Source organism: Physella acuta, unplaced genomic scaffold (genome assembly GCF_028476545.2).
Source record: "Physella acuta isolate Inbredline_101_S28 unplaced genomic scaffold, ASM2847654v3 ptg000629l, whole genome shotgun sequence".
Classification (NCBI taxonomy): Eukaryota; Metazoa; Mollusca; class Gastropoda; family Physidae; genus Physella; species Physella acuta.
This window is the reverse complement of record NW_026732148.1, coordinates 384,001-390,000: the sequence shown is the minus strand read 5'-3', so window position 1 is coordinate 390,000 and position 6,000 is coordinate 384,001. Positions and strand designations below refer to the sequence as shown.

The window sequence follows — 6,000 nt, the reverse complement described above, 5'->3', positions numbered from 1 at the left end:
CTTGAGATCGTGGGCTGTTCAGGTCTCTAGCCGTAGGTCTCCGGCAACTGTCTAGTCCAGGTAACAGAGGGCACACCATTGAGCCGTTAAGGTAGTAGCTTAACACTAGACAACTTGACACATTAATATTTAATAGTTAATTGTGTTGGAGGAAATTCATTCCAACATTACAAAGAAGAAAAAACGTATCGTATTGTAATTAGTTGTATCACTCTCAAACTAAATTTCATCGCTTTAAATAAGAACGCTACTTCATCTTTTGTTCCATTGGTTCATTGCTTTAAAACGCCTTAAGGCTCGACACACCATTGTATTTAAAGTTCGCATGTAAACTTGGTGTTAGTGTTTGATTGTACACTTTGTCCACATCAAAAGATATATTTTAAAATCAAAAGGAAAATTTTACGAAATATAATTTATTTATGAAGTTAATTTTTGCTTAATTTAAAAACACGAGCCGACCCGCGGCATAACATACGCCGCTATTTAGTTGTTGTTTTTTCTACTTTTCAGTAATTCATAATTTGTGAATTCGACAGTACCAACGCTCAGTGGCGTAGCGAGGTCGGGTGTCACCCGGTGCGGCACTTAATGGTGTCACCCCCCCAGAGGCATAGAGACCCTTCCCAGGGACAAACTTTCAAATTTTCGATTTGCACCCCCCCCCCTCAAACTTTCGATTTGCACCCCCCCCCTCGAGTTTTTCTCTATATATTTTGCTATTTTTTGCCTTGGTGTCACCCCCCTAAATGGTGTCACCCGGTGCGGTCCGCACCCCCCCCGCCCCCCCCTCGCTACGCCCCTGCCAACGCTGACACTGAAAATATTTCTTTAAAACACTATAAGTAGCTCGTTAAGGACCATAACCCCCCCCCCCCCCTTTCCTTCCCCCCCTCCCCCCCCCCCCCCCCCCCTACGTTTAAAATCGTTGGCTCTGCTTGTAAACATTTAGAGTGAACACAGCTCACTAAAACCATGTAGGGGTGGGGAGGTAGGGAGAGCGTTTGCAGCTTGTTTTCTAACGGCTCGAAGAGGAGAATTATATATATAGATTGAGCGCCTAGTTTAAAAATAGATTTCGTTGGACGGCAGTGAAAACCCGGTGATCATCACATCTGCGCAACAAAATGGCGGCGAGTACGGTGTCAATGTTCAAGCTATCAAACAAGTGTCGTTAAGGGAGATAACCGCGTGATGTAAGAGCCGAGGTGTCATGGCTGTCATGCTGTTGGCAGGCCCCTAGATTATAGATTAGCGCCAACCTGCGGACGTTCAGGACAACACTAATTACTTCTCCAACTCAAATTGGGATGTTAGGCTTTATCTTGAAGTATGAAATACAATTTTTTTTGTTTTAATCTTTAAAAATGTGTATGACGTAAATTGTGTCTGTTTCGCTTTTTTTGTGTGTGACTTAACACGATAAGGTTAATCAAGTGTCAAGTTATTGACGTCAGTGTAATGTGGGTTGTTTTATTCCAGGGTGACCGAGGGTGTCTTTAGCTGGTTTCTCGCACAGATTTGAACACTGGACCTTAGTGTGAGCGGTGTCAAATGACATTTAACCAACAACCACGATCGAGGAAATGAGGGGACAATGGGGGGGGGGGGGGGATGGTCAAGGGTAGACCAGGGGGGGGGGGGTGGCAGGGATGGAAATGCAGGACGTGTGACAGGGATGGGACACTGGGGACAGAGTGAGTGGGACGGGGAGCTGGACCGGGGGGGGGGGGGGGGGGTGAGAGATATGGAGGAAGGGGGAAGTTTTGCTAAAAGAGCCAAATTTGGTACATTAGAACCAATACAAATAATTAGAAAAAACGATTTCTACTAGACTTTATATTGATACAAAGCAAGCATAATTTTTACTATACCAATAATTTTGATAATTTTGATTAATTTTTGGAGATCTTGTAAAATTACATATTATTGTAGCAGGGGAAAAAAAAGAAAACTGTTAGGAAAATAATGCAGTGATTGTTGCACGCGTGTTTTTTTTTTCAACAGTTATCTAGATATTAGTGGCGTTTTCCGGATTTTGTCGTGAGGGATGTGGGGGTCGCTAATAATAATATCAGCTCAGATTGACCGGCCAAAATGTGATCTTTCCTTGATTTCGGAACTTGGTCAGCCAGTTTGCGAAATGTTTTAAAGTGTAAAGGTTTTTTTTTTTAAATATTTTTATTTTAGCTGTAACTGAACCTAAGACAACTTCTACACTCAGGGTCAAGGAAACAATAACTTAAGCTACTAATTATAACTGAGTGCAGGCAGGGGCGGAACTACAATGTGGGGGGGGGGGGGGTTCCAGGACGTTTAGGGGCCCAGTTCCGACAAAAAAAATTTTTGTTCATAAATTATGTTTTCATGCATCTTAAAAGTGGTTTTGTAAAAAAAAAAAAACAGGTCAACTATAGCAGAGGTTGTTCTACATTTACTATCACACACTGTTGCGTAGAAAATTTTTTTTAAATCTACAAGAAAGGTAGGCAAACGTTCACACTACTTCCATGACTTACCGCCCTTATTTAAAATAGGGGTGCCCATTAAGCTCATTTAAATAGTTTTGTACTATGTAAATTAAAAAGCAATTGATTCTCTGAATTATAAATTAAAAAAGACGTACTAAACAATTGTATAGCCATAAAAATCAATCTTTTCAAAATTAATATTATAAAAACCAAAAATTACAAAAATAAACATAACGCGAGAAACCATTCACAAATCAAACTTACTTCTTTATATACTTTAGACCAGCTAGTCTGTTACGAATGGTGAGGTCTATTGTCTCCAAGTTGATATATTATGCCACGAAATTGAAAACAAATCAAGATTGGCTCGGTAAAAAATCACGTTTAGATTTATATAGCAAAGGGAAACAACCCAGCATTAAATTATGCATTAGAAAAACGGAGATATTAACTCCCCTTAGTTTGTCTTGTTTTCTCGGCTGTTGAAAAAAAAATTAATCATGAAGTTCAATTAATATTTACCCAATAAAAGTCTATAAGCATAGACACAGAGATAGGTGAGAGTGAGTTTATTTGCTAAAAAAACGGCGAATGTGAAACGAACAGAAGCGGTGCACATTAAGGCTTAAAGCTGAGTGTTTTGACTGACTTGAGAGCGTGGTCTATTCAGGTCTGTAGTCGTAGGTCTCCGGCAACTGCCTAGTCCAGGTACCACAGGGCATACCATTGATCCATTGGGGTAGTAGCTTAACACGAGACGATGGCATTCTAGTTCTGTTACGTCATCACAATGTCAGTCACACCACGTCGTAACCTACCTATAGTCATACGTATAGCCGCCGTATAGCCTCATATTGTTAAAGCGTATACAAATACCGAACACCCCCCCCCCCCATTGATAAATGAACTACCAAAAGTTGGAATATTTGTATTGAATTACAAACAGGTTGCTGTTACCTCTGTCAAGAAAAGGTAGTTCAATATATAAAATATTTTTTATGCAAGTCTTCGTGAAATGAAAAATTAATAGGAACTAGTTGAAAAACGAATTACAATTTACAACAAATAATTAAAAATTGTTTTATGGAGCATACCCCGGCTCTTAACCACCACTGAACTTTATTTACTAAAATATTAAATTTTTATAGCCTATGGTGTAACCGTTTCCGTAGTGTAGTGGTCATCACATCCGCCTAACACGCGGAAGGTCCTGGGTTCAAGCCCCAGCGGAAACAATTTTTTTTATCAGTATTATTGAAGCATAATAATATAGATAAACTACTTATCTGATCATTAGTGGTTTCAATTATAATTGTTGTACGCTTTTTTGCTGACTTCTTTTTTTTCTGGTATGACACTCTGTTAATGATATGTTCAAAATCCAACATTTTGTTAATTAGGAGTGTAGTATGGAAGAAAGAAAATGGTGCTCTACTTGTTGAGTCCATCTGTTTCTCTGATGCCCAGCAGGCTTTAAAAAAATTTATTGACCCGATTCATGTAGGCTACACATCAAAGCTGGACGGACAACCACCAATGTCCGCCACCCCCCCCCCCCCTTCCGGGAATTTTAGGCCGCTACCCCCCGAACATTTCAAGAGTAACCCGGAGAAAAATGTCTGAAAGAAACACTGTAGTAAAGTAGTTAATAATTTTCGAATTAACTTTTACTTTTATTTTTTTCGTCAGCGGCAAAAAATGGCAAAATATAAAGAGAAAAATGATAATTCCACTTAATTAAGTGATTAATTCGAGTGTTAAGAAGACTTTTAAGAGCGAATTTGACAAATCCTGACAAGGTTGGAGGGGGAGGGGGTGCAAATCGAAAGTTTGAGGTGGGGGGGGGGTGCAAATCGAAAATTGAAAGTTTGTCTCCGGGTGCCGGGAAGGGTCGCAACGCCTCTGGGGGTGACACCATTAAGTGACACCCGACCTCGCTACGCCACTGGGCTGTGGATTTACACGGGGGGGGGGGGGGGCATTGCCTTCCCGGTGAGGTACCTTAAAGAAACACACAAAAAATAATTCTTAAAAAGATAAATACAGTTGATCCTGGGGGGGGGGGGGGGGATTCTGGTACTCATGAACACATCATCAGCTTTTTCCGAGACGTGTCCGAGTCACATGTGGCAGATGTAGTAGAGTTCACCTGTTTAAATTACCCTTCCGTACTAAGTATGGTCAGCACTATGACAGCCGCGTTGATTTCCTTAACGTGAGCATGATAGACCTACCCATCAGAGTTGGGTGGACTGAGGGACGAACTACATGCCCCAGACTTGCGGGTGAGCAGTCGTAAATTCTACCATCCGACCCCGTCACGTGAGCCATTTGTCCCTAAGGATGGAGTGAGTTCAGTGAGACTTCACGGTTCGTGTGCAAATTATTTAACACAAAAATTGGACTAATTCGACACCCCAGGTAATCTTACAAACATACATGAAGTTAGCCTTTCAGCTTTGTGAATGTGGTTTACATTGCTTAATTTACCCAGATAAACACCAACGAATACGAACACAGCCAGTTGTTTTAATGTTCCTGGACTATAATTTCAATTTTAACAAAATTTGAACTAGATCTAGTTGAAAATAAGTTTATTTACTACAAACTATTTACAACTGCTTTTATTAACTTATACTAATTCTAACAATTACGTGTTTCCGTAGTGTAGTGGTTATCACATCCGCCTAACACGCGGAAGGTCCTGGGTTTCATGCAGAAATCGTATGTAGACGTAAAAGATGGGATACATATATAGTGGGTCGCGAGACCAAAAGTGGTGGTAACATTCGATCACAACGTTGATTATGCATCAGTGGTGCAACTCATTGTCCTTCCTCTGTTCCAAGATATGAGTGTAATGAGTTTTAAAAAGTGTGACTCATTATGTTGGCAGTCCTAATATTCTAGTATGTCCTCAAATCGATTATTTTTATTTTCCCCAGATTTTTTTTGGCTTAACTTCGAGTAGGTAGTCCAAACTGGCGAAAAAGTGCGTTTTAGGGTCAGTTTTTGCGGTTTTCAAAAAAAAAATTTCACTACTTCTAGTTGTCCTATAAGAATAAAAATTATATGTCAATAAAGTTTAAGTCTTTATCTGTCGTAATCTGGTATTTTTATATCTGTAACACATGTTTGAATGTGTTTTATATTTGTTTGAAAAGTATCAGTTACGTCAACAAATTTCACCGTTTTGCGTGTACCGATCGACCCCACACTGTTTTATTTGGTCGCGGCTTCGCGACGAAGCATCGTAGAAGCATAATCTTAATGTCATTTTAAAGATCGAATTCTAGGCTATCGTTTGATGTATAAACTGAAAAAATAACTTGTTTATTTCATTTAAAAAATACAGATTTTAAACTTTAAATGACGATATATACACGGAAACAAACTAATTCTGTTTCAATTTTTACACCGATGTAAAGTTCAGTTTTATAACTACTTTGTGTTGTAAATTCAAGTATTTCTGATTTACGGTCGCGAAGCCGTACCCCCAATAAACATATAACCCTCGAGTCGACTTTCA

General features: G+C 39.6%; 1 non-coding gene across 1 annotated transcript; it reads left to right on the top strand.

The window, feature by feature from the left end:
• The first annotated feature begins 3,633 nt into the window (after window positions 1-3,633).
• Window positions 3,634-3,706, top strand: Trnav-aac (transfer RNA valine (anticodon AAC)). The gene has a single exon. It is a non-coding gene; the product is annotated as a tRNA-Val (tRNA).
• Window positions 3,707-6,000: the final 2,294 nt, after the last annotated feature.